The sequence below is a fragment of the Lepus europaeus genome, chromosome 12, assembly GCF_033115175.1.
Source record: "Lepus europaeus isolate LE1 chromosome 12, mLepTim1.pri, whole genome shotgun sequence".
Classification (NCBI taxonomy): domain Eukaryota; kingdom Metazoa; phylum Chordata; class Mammalia; order Lagomorpha; family Leporidae; genus Lepus; species Lepus europaeus.
In genome coordinates, this window is record NC_084838.1 from 36,334,426 (window position 1) to 36,349,849 (window position 15,424).

The 15,424-nt window shown below is 52.5% G+C and overlaps 1 protein-coding gene across 1 annotated transcript in view; it reads right to left on the bottom strand.

Moving 5' to 3' along the window:
- Positions 1-10,009, bottom strand: part of TDRD7 (tudor domain containing 7) — a 70,669-nt gene extending 60,660 nt beyond the window's left edge. Inside the window, exon 1 of the mRNA XM_062207914.1 lies at positions 9,934-10,009. The gene's annotated coding sequence lies outside the window, so the exon portion shown is untranslated. The remainder of the gene's footprint in view (positions 1-9,933) is intronic.
- Between the last annotated feature and the right edge of the window lie 5,415 nt (positions 10,010-15,424).

Below are 15,424 nucleotides of genomic sequence, written 5' to 3' on the forward strand. Positions count from 1 at the left end.
CTGATGATGGCTTGGGAAAAAGCAGTGGAAGATGGCCTGAGTGCTTGGGCCCCTGAAACCATATGAGAGACCAGGAAGAAGCTCCGGGCTTCAGTCCGGCCCAGGCCTGGCTATTGTCACTATTTGGGGAGTGAAACAGTGGATGGAAGATCCCTGTCTCTCTCTGTCTTTTCCTCTCTCTGTAACTCTGCCTTTTAAATAAATAAGTCTTTCAAATCAAACAAAGTCGCCTTGGACATTCAGGCTCAAGTCTTTGGGCAGACATATGTTTTTATTCCTTGGGTAAATTCTGAGACGTGGGCTCTCTTAAAACCCTGCATGCACAGTAATTCTGGGAGGAAAGTATTCTCACTCTATTGATTGAAAACCCAGACGCAGAAACATTAAATGCCCAAGTTCTCACAGGATACAAGGAAGCCAAGATTATACCCCTTGTCTATCTGACGCCACGCCCATGCTCCTACCTCACATCACCCTGAGATCAGTAGTGGCCTCCACCTCGCCTCGGGGATGGGTGGGTGCCGAGCTGGAGCCAGCGCTCTAGACAGAGTCACCACTGAGCAAGGACAGTGGAGGAGGCGGCACATCTCCGCCCTGCCCCCAGCCCACGCTCTGACTGCCTGTGCCAGGGAGCAGGAGAGGGGTCCAGTGGCTTTGGGACCCATCCTTCATGGTTGCCAGACGTTAACACGGAAGTATGAATTTTGGTTTCTAAATCATAAACTCCTCATGACAAGGGAAATCTGATTTATCACAGTCTGTGACTCAACAGTCAAAGGTCACCAAATTTTTACTGTATGGTTATTTCCTCAAGTAGTGACCACCAGAGTGCAGGCTGGCCAGCTTCTCAGGACCACGCCCACCCCGATTTCTCCCTCTGGCCTCCAGCCTCCCCAGCTATGTGACTGTCTCTGCCCCCCTCAAAACGCATCAGTTCACACAGAGCTCTTCTGAGTCACACTGGACACTCCTTCTTTGTGGGCCTGGGCTGTTGGTAACCATTCTGAGCAGCTCTGACCTCAGGGGAGCTGTGCACATCTAGGGGGTGCACCTGTTCGGGTGTGAGCAGTGAGCCCGAATCAGCCCGACTACCTGCCCGGCTGACTCCTCCTGCCAGACCACTTTCCCGCTCTGAGAAAGCAGGGACTTCCTAGGGCTCCTCCTTCCTCTCCTTGCAGAGCACGGGCTCCACTCCCACCACCCCAGCCACATCGGGGCAGACAGCTATCACTAATCTACAGGGGGAAATCCAGGATAATGCGTTTTACTGACTAAAGCATGAACAGAACCAAAATATGATGCTGAAGTGGAAGGGCAGGTCTAGCTCCATGTTTTCAAAAATGTGTATTTATTCACTTTTACCATGTGGAAGCAGAACAACCCACAGCTGGGGCTGGGCCAGGCTGAAGCCAGGAGCCAGGACCTCCATCTGCGACTCCCATGGTGGCAGTTATACAAGTATTTGAGCTACCATCTCCTGCCTCCAAGGTGCTCATTAGCAGAAGCTGGATGGGAAGTGGAAGGGGGACTTGTTCCCAGGGCCTGCAATATTAGATGTGGGCACCACTTCCCCACCCATGTCTGGCCCCATCCTAAAGCTAATCAGAGGTCCACTCTACACAGGCTGCCCGATAAAACAGCCTTCTCCTTGTACCCTCAGAAGAACAGCTCTAGAGCGCTGTCCCGGAAATGTCCCCTGCCTCCTTATCTCTGCTCTGGAACAGCTGCCAGCAGAGCTTCTCAAGCAGGGTACTTAATTTGGGGGTGGGAGGTGGGGAGTGGCAGCAAGGGCCCCATTATCTAATTGCCCCCAAGCAGAGGAAGCCGGGGAGCTCTGGCGAATGCCTGCTTCTCTACACCCTTTCTCTTTAAGCACTGTTTCTGTTTCAGGCCAGAGGCTCTGCCAAGACACAGGAGCTGCCTTACGGCCGGAACCTAACTGTGCCGTCCTTTTGGCCCAGGACTCCCAGACACGTTTCATGTAGATACAAGGTGGGTGTTTACAGCAAGAAGCTGCAAATTAAAGAAAATTAAAAACCTGTGCAAACCTAGGGCACACAAGAGTTCATCCTTATTTTTTACCTTTCCCACCCTTCTGACCTCATATTTGCCTCAGTCCATTTCCTGGTGACTGGTAGAATGTTTTTTCTTTTTCTTTCTTTTTTTTTTTTTTTCTACAGGCAGAGTGGACAGTGAGAGACAGACAGAGAGAAAGGTCTTCCTTTTTCCATTGTTTCACCCCATAAAGGCCGCTGTGGCCGGTGCACTGTGCTGATCTGCTTCTCCTGGTCTCCCATGGGGTGCAGGGCCCAAGGACCTGGGCCATCCTCCACTGCCTTCCCGGGCCACAGCAGAGAGCTGGACTAGAAGAGGGGCAACCGAGACAGAATCTGGCGCCCCAGCTGGGACTAGAACCTGGGGTGCCGGCGCCGCAGGCGGAGGATTAGCCTATTGAGCCGCGGCGCCGGCCAGAATGTTTTTTCTCAATTAGACTTTCTCTTCCTCACCTGACCTGAGAAAGGCTCATGCCACACATATACTTCTTGCTCCCTTAATACATACTAAGGTTAAAAATCTGTATTTTTGGGACCAGCGCTGTGGCATAGTAGGTTAAGCATCCACCTGAAACATTAGCATCCTATATGGCACCAGTTCAAGTCCCAACTGCACTACTTCTTTTTTTTTTTTTTTTTTGAATTTTTATTTATTTATTTGAAAGAGTTACACAGAGAGAGGAGAGGCTTCCATCCACTGGTTGACTCCCCAGTTTGCCACAATAGTTAGAGCTGCGCTGATCCAAAGCCAGGAGCTTCTTCCAGGTCTCCCACGTGGGTGCAGGGGCCCAAGGACTTGGGCCATCTACTGCTTTCCCAGGCCATTGCAGAGAGCTGAGATTGGATGTAGAGCAGCCGGGACTCAAACTGGGATGGGATGCCGGCACTGCAGGTGGTAGTCCCACCTGCTATGCCACAGTGAAGGCCCCTGCTCTACTTCTGATCCAGCTCCCTTCTCACGTGCCTGGGAAAGCAGAAGATGGTCCAAGTGCTTGGGCCCCTGTACTAGTGTGCGAGACCTGGAAGAAGCTCCTGGTTCCTGGCTTCAGATCTGCTCAGCTCCAGCCGTTGCGGCCAACTGAGGAGTGATCCAGTGGATAGAGAACCTCTCTCTCTCTGTCTATAACTCTGCCTCTCAAGTAAATCAATAAATCTTTTTTTTTTTTTTTTTAAATCTGTATCTTCACGTTTGCTTTAGTAGTAAAGTTCCTAACACCTGGCAGTGGATGTGTTGTGATTTGACTGGGGGGAGGGGCAGGGGATTGCAGAAGGTCTGTGCTTGCTCCCCAAGTGTGACACCACTGTGCAAGGAGCATTTGTTTCCTGCGTCAAGCCCTTCTCCCGGGACCCAGTCTCTGGATCTGTAAAATGAAGGGGTTTGGGGTTAGTGGTTCTCATCCTCTGCCCCAGTGATGCGTGATGAAGGACAGGCAGATGCCCACAGCCCCCTTAGCTCCCACCACCTCCAGGGTGACTGCCTTGGTCTACAACAAAGTCTCTTGCTGAGACTGGCTGTCCCCACTGATCCTCTGGGAACCCATCCTCTCACAACACAAGACCCAGGGTGGACCTCTCATCCACAAAGCCGGCCACGTCCCTCTTCCACTCAAAACCCTCTGTGCCACCTGTTGCAGGCAAAAAGCCAAAGTCCTCACAGTGTCTGAGAGAGCCCCCGATCTGCACCCAGCTCCACGTCTCCGGTCTCCATTCTCTTTTCTTTCACTCTCCCTGCTCCACCCCAGGGCTCCCTGCTTTTCCTCGAGTATGCTGGGAAGGCCTCACCCGTGGGCCTCTGCACGTGACAGCCCTCGGCGGGGAAGTCCTCGCAGCTTGCTGCCTCACTTCTTCAGAAATTTGCTCAAAGGGCCCCTTCTCGGCGAGGCCTTCCCTGGCCGCCCTATGCCAAACCACGGCGGCCAGGCCAGCCTCCCCACGCTTGGGTTTCCCCCTTCAGCGTCTGCCACCATCGACACGTGTTCCTTCATGGTCTGTCTAGCTCCCACCACGGAAGCTGGGACTTGGGTCTGTTTTTTTTTTTTTTTTTTTTTTTTTGACAGGCAGAGTGGACAGTGAGAGAGAGACAGAGAGAAAGGTCTTCCTTTTGCCGTTGGTTCACCCTCCAATGGCCGCCGCGGTAGCGCGCTGCGGCCGGCGCACCGCGCTATTCCGATGGCAGGAGCCAGGTGCTTATCCTGGTCTCCCATGGGGTGCAGAGCCCAAACACTTGGGCCATCCTCCACTGCACTCCCTGGCCACAGCAGAGAGCTGGCCTGGAAGAGGGGCAACCGGGACAGGATCGGTGCCCCGACCGGGACTAGAACCCGGTGTGCCAGCGCCGCAAGGCGGAGGATTAGCCTGTTGAGCCACGGCGCCGGCTTGGGTCTGTTTTGTTCACTGCTGAACCCTGAGTGCCTGAGTCACAAGAGCTCAGCAAACACGGTGAATGAATGACAGCTTCTCCATCCACCTAACACCCCTCCTCTTCTCTCCCATTCACTAAAATATTACCTAGTGGATGTGAGCTGTGACGGGCAGAACTACTGGCACTTGTTAATGGTTGCCATAAACTGTACGAGACAGTCAAGTGTGCCACCAAGCAGTGGCTGCAAAGGCAGCTGAACTACTTCTCCCCATGCTTGGCCCTGGTGAGGGGCCACGGCATTAGTGCACAGAGCCCACACATGGCCGTGGGCAGGAAGCTCTGCTTGGACAGTGGTAAACATCCTGCACTCACACAGGCAGTGTGCTGATCCTGCTGATACTCCTTTGTAACACCTTCTGTTACAGCTGGATACTTAGTCCACCAATGGATAGCAGCAGCATAACCACCAGTGTGTGAGGTTTCAGAGAGCTGCAAAAAGGACCTGGTACTTGAGAAGGCTGGGCAGCAGTGCTGGGTTGCATGGCTGCGGTCTGTAAGTTATGCTACCTTGCATGGACAGTGGGACTCTCTCTTTGCAAGCAACTTTTAGGAGGAAGCGGCAGCCCCTTGGACTGAAGGCTGGGGCCCTCAAGGCTGGCGGGGGGTGATTAACGCAGGAAACCCTTGAAGCAGGGACGCGGCCATCTTCAGATGTGTGTCCTGGTCTCCCGCTTGACAGTCTCTTCCCTCTGATTCACCACACCCACAGTGGCTCTATCACTTTAGGCATTCAACAACACAAAAAGTTAGAGCTTATAAAAATCATTAAACTTTTCTGATCTGAGCTTGGCGAAATCCTTGGCCATCGAGGCATTTTCTGACGATGGTAATTATACCCTCAAGGCACACGTGAACACTCTTCTCTGCCACACACACGAAGTTTGCTATCCTGGACACTGCCCTGTGGAAGCACAGGAGGAAGAGGATCATGGGAGCTTCAGCTGTTAGTGTCTGAAAGACAAGCTGCTAGGCGTCCTCTCCAGAAAAGCTAAGTTTGGAAGCTTCTCTAAAATGGCCCCCCAGTTTTGTAAAGTCGCCATTTGGATCTTTCAGCTCTCTATCCCTCTTATTCTATCCTCTGAAAGTGTTGTGATAAATGTGTGTTTATATTCCAGAGAATTTGAATTACTTTTATTTTGTGAATCTGAGTGTGTCGTGCAACCCTGGTGCCCCTAAGTTAGTTAGGTTGTTGTAGACTAGAGAGTCTCAGATTCAAATTCCTAAGAGTTTCCCCTGACCACTAAGAGGGCTGCTTGAGCTGAGTAGGAATCCTAAACAAGGTGGTAGGTGTTTGGCACAGCAGTTAAGACACTGCTTGGGACATCTGCATCCCCTATTGTCAGCTTCCTGCCGAGGCACAATCTTGGGAGGCAGCAGATGATGGCTTAAGTACTTGGGTCCTTGCCACTCACATGAGAGAACCCAGAATGAGATCCTGGCTCCTGGCTTCAGCCTGCTCCAGCCCTGGCTATTGAGGGCATTTGGGGAGTAAACTAGCAGATGGAAGATTTCTCTCTCTCTCTCTCTCTCTCTCTGCTTTTCAAATAAGGTGAAAACAAAGAATCCTAAACAGCAAGTGGGTGGACAATTATTACATCACAGCACTTTTGATTTCAAAAACTGACCAACGCCAGCTCAGGGAAGAAGGAAGAAACTGGCCTGGCAGATTTTCCCTCCCTTCCTCTTGTTCTTTGTCCTCTCCTTCTCTTGCCTCTATTTCTGAACTGAAAACTCCAAAGTAGAGTTATATGTGCTTTGCACAATAATGGTATTCAGTAGTTACTTAAGAAAGAACATTTCCCTAGAAGCATGTTGTGGGCTGGAAACGATCTGTGAATATGTGTACTAAATGGCTAAGGGTGCAATGAGGCAAGAACTGGTATACTGGTGAACCGTTCAGTACCGCATTAAAAATTCTTTTCCCCAGATCTTCTTACAAGCCTCATTAAGATGCTTACGAATGGAAGAGCTTGGTAAGAAAGCTGGGGGATGTCCTTCAAGACTTCGCACCTAACTAGTAGACAAAAAGTCACTCACTACTTTGGCAAAGGGACTTAGGGTAAGACTTCCTCCTGGCCACAGTTCTACAGTGTCCCCCTGGGCCCTGCCTAGCTTAGGAAAATAGCACCGGACCAGGACAGGGAGCGGCAAGATGCATGCAATGCAAGCGGGCATCCTTGCCCCGCCTCCTCCAAGCTCTTTTCAGCTTACAAATGAGGAAACTGAGACCCAGGGCAATTGCTATAGCTCTCACGTATTATTATGGCCAAAACCGCAATAAGATCCCTGGCCTCTGGCTCCCAGATGAGGGCTTCCTTTCAGACAGCTGCTACTAATGAATGGCCTTGGCTTCTGACAGTAACTTCTGCCTCAGGAACACTGGCAACAGTCTTGGGGCTTAGTGACCGGTGCCACGAAACAAGGCTCTACCACATTCTGCTTTGAGGGTCCAGCACCCACATCCAGAAGCATCACCAACTACTGCAAAATCACTGTACTATCGATCATCGAGTACTTCCAAGATGACAAGACTGTACTGAGAAGTGGGGGCAGGAAAAATGGAGGCTGATCTTCAGGGAAACAGTACTCGAATCATTTAAACACCCTAAAGTCATTCTCACTATATTTTAAAACTTGACCTTGTAGATTCACAGCTTTTCTCTTTAAACATCTGCAGATGGTCAGAGAAAGTCTAATTGTGAAGAACCTGGCTTCAATGGAACCTGCAGAAATGCCTCCGACTGTTTACTGAAGCCACTTGTTCAGTCACTTGCGTGCTGTCTCTTCCCACGGCTACTGCTGCCCAGGTCTTTGGCCAACCCGCGAGCCTGGCTCTCAGCTGTGTTTTCTGTTCTGGAAGTTTCTCTTTGCTCAACTCTTTCCAACTGTACTCTCTGGCTCCTCTTCCTTGTCACATTTTGCATGTCACAAATTTGAGCTGCAAAATCCCCAAACTTCAGGAATGATTAGGGTAAATGGAAATCAACGAGTAATCTCTCTTACCTTCTTTAGTCCGCTACTCAATTTGTAAAGTCCCTGGACATCTTCTTAGGGCATGCATGTACTTCTGGTTACTTGTTGCCCTTCTCCTCAAAGACACTATTCTTGCAAGAAGCCAGGACCGTAAAGCCCCTCATATTACTAATCAATGAACCCTAGGTCTCAGAGAGGGAAAGTTTTTTTCTCTAATGACGTCTCATCTCGTAACAGCTTCACATGCAATTACAGCCTACTTGTTAACCACCTGGCACCTAACGGCCAGTGATTAATGTCTTCCAGTGGCGGATACTTCCTTACAGTTTTTCTAGGGAGCACTTTTTTTTTTTTTTTTTGAGTCTTGCAAATTCAAATTCCAAGTTATTCATGCATTTTCAACTGCACTCCAAGAGCGCATAAGTGAGGGGTTTCTATAAATCTGCCTTCTACAGGCAACACGCTAAGTGGCTGAGTCAGGAGACTGGGTCTTAACCCTAGTTCTGCTATTAATGATCTGTGACCCTCTGAGCAAGCCACTTTAGGTCTCTTTTTTTCCCTGGGAAAGATAAGGGAAGTGAGCAAGAGCCAGGATAGTCTCAACTTTCCTTGAATTCCTTCAAGGCTGAAATGAGACCCAAAGAGTGAACAGAAACCACGGGTTTGCTTACTCATGACAGACCGCACAGGCTGAAACAGCAAGTTTGCTCGGAAGTCACACTGCGGATCATTAAGTCCTCCTTGGCACACATACACACCTTCAACTAAAAGCTGCAAAAGTCATCGTTTGTTAGTTTGAGAGACAAATTTTAAAAAATACGTGACCCATTGGGGGAAAGCATTAAGTTTTCAAAAGAACAGGAGTGGGGCGCATGGAAGAAAAAAGGTTTGGCACAAAGAAATAAAAACCAACTCACATCAATAGAAAGCTCAGTCTCACCCCACTCACCACGGGACTTGTGCCCCATGAAACCGTCCAATGCAAAGCACTCATTGTCTACATCAAACCTCAGTTCTTGGAAAATCGCACTTGGCCAAATACAAAGTAGGCACTTAGAACTCGGTCACAATGTATGTTTTCTTTACATTTCTATTACAAAGAGAATTTAAGACACAGGTAGGTCAAGGAGTTTAAACACAGTAGCTTATTCAGCTGTGTGCAACCAGTGCACTTCAAAGGGCATTCGCAGGGGTGGCCTTCCATTCCGAATCTACAGGGACTGACCCCCGAAGGCACTGCCACCTGCAACCTCACAGTTTCACTGTGTTGAACAGCAAAGAGGGAGGCCATGTGCCACCAAAGGGCCCTGGACTAGGGCACAGGGGACATGAGTTCTAATCCAGCTGGCACCAGGAGCAATTCCCTACAATCAGCACGGAACATGTAACGGACACTCAATGAATGTCAGTTAAGCAGAACTGCACAGATCTTCACCGTGTACCACTTTAGCTTATACAGGAATTTAAAGACCACAGGGATGGGTCAGTGATGTCCCTGCCCTCGACAAAACGGAAATTCACTTATGTAACCTATGGGCATTTAGTACAAGGGAGTTACCACGGCTTCATCGCTATCAGGAGCCAAAGGGTTTAGACCGGTTACCCGGAGAAGGCATGCATGGAAGTTAACTCTTTCCCTCCATCTGATAGAAAAGTAGGCTTGGAGAACCTACGCAGTGTTCAAGATCACACAGTCAGTAAACCGAGAAGCCCAGATTCCAATCCAGTCCTGCCAAGGCCACACAATTTGTAGTACGCAACACACAGACATAGATGAAGCCAGCCCAGGATGACACAGGGGTCTGCGTTCAAGGTTCACTTCTCCCGCTAGGTTGCTGCCTAGCTCAAGGCAGAACACTCTGCAGTCCTTCCACCTGCACCTCCGTGGACTGTCGGGTTGGGCAAGCATCAGAACCCTGCGCCAGGACGCCTGCTAATACGGTTCCTTCCCTTTTCTGCTCTTGGAAATCATTTGGGAGTGGTAGCTTCGGCTCTCAGTGGGATGGGGGCAGAAGGGATGTGCGGGCCTCAAGCTCCCTGCCGGCCAGGCGAGGCTGAAGACCCGGCCCTGCGGGGCGACGCTGGAGGAATCGGAGGGGCAACTTATTCGGGGAGCACCCCCAGCCCGGTGCTCGCGGCCGCGCGGAAAGGCCGGGAGGAGCGTCCCGCTTTCCTCGGGCGGCCTGCGTGGAGACCCCGAACGAGTCTGCGCTGGCGGACACCCCGGTCCACTGCGCGCTGGGCCGGGGACCGCGTCCGGGCCAGCGGCCAGGGGCCGTCCCCAGCCCGGCGCTGCGTCCCCGCTGCAGGGAGCGCAGGGGCGGCGGGCGAGCGGCCGGCGTGCGGCAGGCGGAGGCCCGAGCCCGGAGCGCCGCACCCGGCCGCAGTCCCGCCGGCACCCAAGAGCGCCGCGCCCGCCCCAAACCTCCCCCGCCGTCGCCCCGCACCTGTCGCGCCCGGAGCCCCGCAGGAACCTGCGCTCACCTCGTTCCGGGGGCCCACGGCCCGTCCCCGCGCCCCTGGGCCCAGCGCCCACCGCCGCCGCCGCCGCCTCCGCCAGCGCCCCCGCCGCGGCCGCCGCCCACTTTCGGTTTCCTCGCACGGCCCGAGCCGCCGGCGCGGCTCGGGAATCACCTCAGGGCCCCGCCCCGCCCCGCTGCGCCCCGCCCCGCTCCGCTCCGCCCCGCCCCGCGGGCCGCCCGACCTCCACTCTGCGCACGCGCGGGCACCGCGGGCCTGCCGGCCCACGCGGGCCCACGCCGGCGTCGGCGCGTGGGCAGGGAAACCGACGCCTCTAGCGGTTTCTGCGCGTGCCCACGCACGGCCGCGGGGGAAGCCGCCTGCGGGGCGGGGGCGGGTGCCGTCTCGCGGACGACGCGGGCGCGCACGGAGCGAGGGGCGCCGGCGGCCGCTGTCCCTCTCCGGGACACCTGGGGCGGTTGCCTGTCCGGTCCGCTCGCTCGTACCCTTGCAGGCGTGGCGGTGGCACCCGGAGAGCAGCCGTCCCTGGCCTTCGTTGTCTGCCTGTCTGCCGTGGTGTTGCTCCTCTCGGCGCCTCTTCAGCTCACTAACTGCTGGTCTTTTCATTGCTGTCTTCCTAAAAATCAGGGCTCTGCGGGCATACGCGTTTTGGTTTGGTTCCCTTCTCGGCGCTGAATAAGCGTTAAGTAATACTTAAATAGTTAGCAGATTCTTCCGTCCATCTAAAACTGTTGGACACCTGACACATTTATTCCCATATTTCTTCTGAATATTTGTTGAGCACCTTTTTGCGTCCCTTCCGTCAACACGGAATATCTTTCTCCATCGTTCTACGCTCATTTACTGTGATCTGCTGCTTATTTTCCCTATAGCCTTATTTCAAATTGGAAAGGCAGAGAGGGGGAGGGGGTGAAGAGAGAGAACGCGTCCATCCACTGGTTTACATCCCCCAAACGCTCAGAAGCTGAGGCTGGGTCAGTGCGATCTCAAGAGCCAGGAATTCAATTCAGGTCTCCCCCCGGGCCTCCCACGTGGGTGCCAGGACCCAAGTACTTGAGCCATCGCCTGTCGCTTCTCGGAACCTTCATTAGCAGGACACTGGATTGGATCCAGAGCCAGGACTCAATCCCAGGGACTCTGATATGAGATGTGGGCATCCCAAGTAGCACTTAACCGCTGTACCAAATGCCTGAGGCGTGACTGACAGTGAATAGACTGTGCATGTTTAAAATGCACAATGCTGTAATCAAAATAATGAATATACCAGCCCTCCTGACCCTGCCCCTCCACAGCAAATCTGATTTCTGTTGCTATAGATGAGCCTGCCTTTTCTAGAGGCTTGACACCAAACTCTTGGCTGTGGAGCCTGGCTTCTTTTACTCAGCAGATAACGTGGCGATCCAGCCATGCTGTTGCCCCCATGAAGAGGCAACATAAGAGGTCAGGTCCTTTTATTGCCGAGCCGTATCCCATTGTGTGCATGCACCAGACCTACCACGGGACCCAGCCATTCCACACCCAGGTGTTTGCTCAAGAAAAATGGAAGCCTGTGTTCACACGGAGACCTGAGCAAGACTGTGCAACAGCCCGGAATGAAGACCACACAAGTATCCTTCCGCAGGTGAATGGCCAACCGACCAGTACATACCGAACACCCGGTGTTAACCAAGACGTGTCTGTGTAGTTCTCCTAAGCCTGTGCTGGAGAGAGTTCGATTCAGTGAAAAGTGATAGCAGGCCCACAGACCGCAGGTAGCGGAAAGCCTGATAGCGCATGCTCTGGGGGAGTTTCCATTTTTTTTCTCCAGGGCACCAGGGAACTGTTGTTTTTTGAACAGGAGTCTTGTCTGAACACTGCTCTTTCATGCACCCGCATCTGGTCCCTAACGGGGCCAGCCTAACTGTCTCTTTCTGGAACCTCACTGCATCCCCTCTGTTCCACTGACGTCTATTTCACATCTCTTCCTCTCTCCCCCCCTCTCCCCTCTGCACCAGACACTGCCTTGGAGTTCAGACATCTGAAAGGCAGTCGCCCGGGTTTGGACTCTACCATGCTCATAACATCCTCTGGCTCCAGTTTGAAGATGGAAAAGCTGTAAAAAGCAGCTGCTGGTGGAGAGCATCCATGGGAGTAGGAAATTCAAAAAAGACTCCAGGATCCAGTATGCAAAGCAGATCCTGAGAGGATGTGAGTTGACCTCAAGTCTGAAACCCTTTAGCCTTGCATAGCTCTTCCAGGCGTGGATAATCCTGCATAGAAAGAAACATGGTATTCTGCAGCCAGGTCTTTTGCAAAGCCAGCTTTATTGATGAGTCATTGACATGTGATAAATATTTTAGGTGTATAGATCGATGGATTTTGATAAATGTATTTGATCATGTATCTACCGGCATAGTCAAGAGTGAGAACTGGCTCATCGCTCCCTAGAGTTCCCCTGTGCCCTTTTACAATTAATTCCCTTCTCCTTCTAGGGCCCTGACAGCCACTGACTGGTGTGGTTTGTCCCCAGATGTCTGTAGTCTCCCGTGTCTGGCTGTCTGCACCTAGCGTAATGCCTCTGAGGTTTACCCACGCTGGTGTGTGTATCGGTAGTTCATTTGTTTTTATTGCTAAGTAGGTCACACTGTGGAGCTAGCTACTATTTGTCCATTCACGTGTGATGCATATTTGTATTGTTTCCAGGTTGGGGTTATTTTGAACAAAGCTGCTCTAACAACTGCATAAGGTCTTTGTGTGGACTTAGGGTTGTCTTGCACAAACACATAGGGAGGAGAGTTGCTGGTTGCCATCTCAGCGGCTGCACAATCTTATAGCAACCTGTTTTCTTTTCTTTTTTTTTTTTTTTTGTGACAGGCAGAGTGGATAGTGAGAGAGAGAGAGACAGAGAGAAGGGTCTTCCTTTTTGCCGTTGGTTCACCCTCCAATGGCCGCTGCAGCCAGCGCATCTCGCTGATCCGAAGCCAGGAGCCAGGTGCTTCTCCTGGTCTCCCATGCGGGTGCAGGGCCCAAGGACTTGGGCCATCCTCCACTGCCTTCCTGGGCCATAGCAGAGAGCTGGCCTGGAAGAGGGGCAACCGGGATAGAATCCGGCGCCCCGACCGGGACTAGAACCCGGTGTGCCTGCGCCGCAAGGTGGAGGATTAGCCTGTTAAGCCACGGCGCCGGCAAGCAACCTGTTTTCTAAAGTGGCCGCACCATGTTGGACTCTGACTCCTATCCCTCACCCCTAGGAATATATATTTTTTGAACTCCATTGAACTCTTGGTTCAATAAAGCACTGAGCTAGTTAAGTAACCAGCATCGTGTCCCGTGGGGCCCTGGACGAAACCCCGGAAGACCCAATGGTGGGGCTGGGGTGGGGCAGGTCAGCAGGGGCTGGAAGATGACCTAATGCTGTCCCCTGTCTCTTCCCGAGTCTGCCATCCCTTGGATGACATTCCTGTGGAGGCATTGCTTTCAACTCCTCTTTCCTCTCACTTGGCCGCCCAAGCACTTCTAGGCTCAACCTTCTGGGCTCAAACTCTGTGCCAAAAAGGCAAGAGTGACCCCATAACTCCTCAAGAATTGTCAATGGCTCCCCACTGCCCTCAGGAAGAACTTCAGAGACTCCTGGCATGACCCTTAAGGATTTGGGGCCTCCTTGGTTCAAGAGAGTGGGAAAGGGTCCAACCACCACTGCAGATGACCCCCTGCCCCCAGATGGGAGCTAAGGGTTGGAAGGAATCCTTTGCGTATGCGTAAATCATGTACTGCCTTGGCATGACACAGAGGGCAGGTGGTCAAGAAACCAAACAAACAAAAAAACAAAAGACAAAGAAGCCAAGAGTTCCAGTTGCTCTGAATTCTCCCCGATTCTTTGTGTAGGGATGTCCCACTGAGGTTTTAATGTGTATTTGCCTTGACTGGTGATCCTGGACATATTGTCACACACAATTGGCCCTGTATATTTGTTCTTGGGTAAAGTGTGCCCTCTCAAGGCAGAGTTTTGGCTGAGACTTATGTGCCAGGAGTTTGTGGGAGGCCCCACCCTGGTAGCTGGCGTGTCAAGGACAGGTAAGGAAACGCCAGGTTTGTTTTCTCTGCAAAGTGGCCCAAGGTCCAAGGAGTTCAATATTTCAACCCCACCCCTTGGATAGAATTGGTTTCCAGGAGACTTAAGGGATACTGATAACACAAGCTGGTGACTTTTTAGGCACAGTGATTCTTAGTCTTTTGTGGGAAGCCAGAGGACACACGAAGCAACATACAGATATGAAGCCTGGCGTGAGATTTCAGACAGGGGCTGGCGTGCTTAAAGTCCCACTGGGAACCTGCAATGGGACTAGGAACCCCAGTTGTTATGCCAAGTTCTTGCTCCCACAGAGACAAAAATTCAAACACACAGTGCACAGGTAAGAACAGGATGCATTTAAAAGTGAGAGATTGAATGTACATTGGCGCCAGAGTGTGGGCCACCCCACGTGGCACAACACCAGCCACAGGTGGGCCAGGGAGTGGCCTGTGAGGACAGGGAGTGGGGGAAGGCCAGAGAAGGACCCAAAAGCCGGGGTCAGAAGCCAAAAAAAACAAAAAGAGGTGCTCCCATGTATAACAGTCACTTCTGTGGGGCAGGGGGTGGGGCCCTCATTGAATATACAATTGGGTGGAGTCTTCCAGGGTTTAGGGTGTCCAAGACTTTCTGGGAGTTGCACAGCACCTCCGCGTGGAGCCCAACTTCCAAGGGGCCATCACGATGCCTTCTGCTTCCCCTGGTGTAGGAGAGGTGCATCGTGGGAAAGTAGGCTGGTGGAGTTACAAGGCGGGGCTCTGCAGAAATTGTGAGGAGCATATTCCAGCTCAACTATTTCTGCCCTAATCTTCCTAGCTCCTTCTCCTCAAACCCAGGCTGAAAACTGCCTACGGAAAAGGATATACCCTGGTGCCAAAGAGCAGAGTTTTCAAAATGGACAGGACTCTGGTAGAAGGCATGGACCGTCAGCAGACAGCCAGGCTCATCTTTGGACACCAGGGCCAGGGCCAGGAGCACGCGGGGCTTTCCTTCAGCAGAGGCAGGCATGGATTTCCCATCTTCAAGGGCTGCAGCAAGATCCTCTGTGCTCTTCTCAGCTGCTTTTGGGGTAGGCAAAGTGGACAGGAGGGGCACCTGTCAGCTGGCCTGCACCTGCTCAGAGACTTCACGAGGGAGCAGTCAATGCAGAGAAGGAGGCAAATCAAGGCCCAGGTGTGAGGAAGGAAAATCATGTGGGTGCCAGCTTACCCTGGGCTGAGAAAGGTACAGGTGGTGCTCCCAACGGGAAACCTCCCTCGACAGCCTTCCGTGCATCTCCGTGCGCATCTGGGCAGCTCGTTCCTAGGGAGAGCCCCACTGGGTGCCAATGCCAGGGCACCATGCAAGGCAGACAGGCCCAATGCGGTAGGTTGAGTTGGCGCTCTCGTCCCCCTCTCTGCCTTCTGTCACTTCAGCAAGCACCATTGAGAACGAGGGGACAGCCAC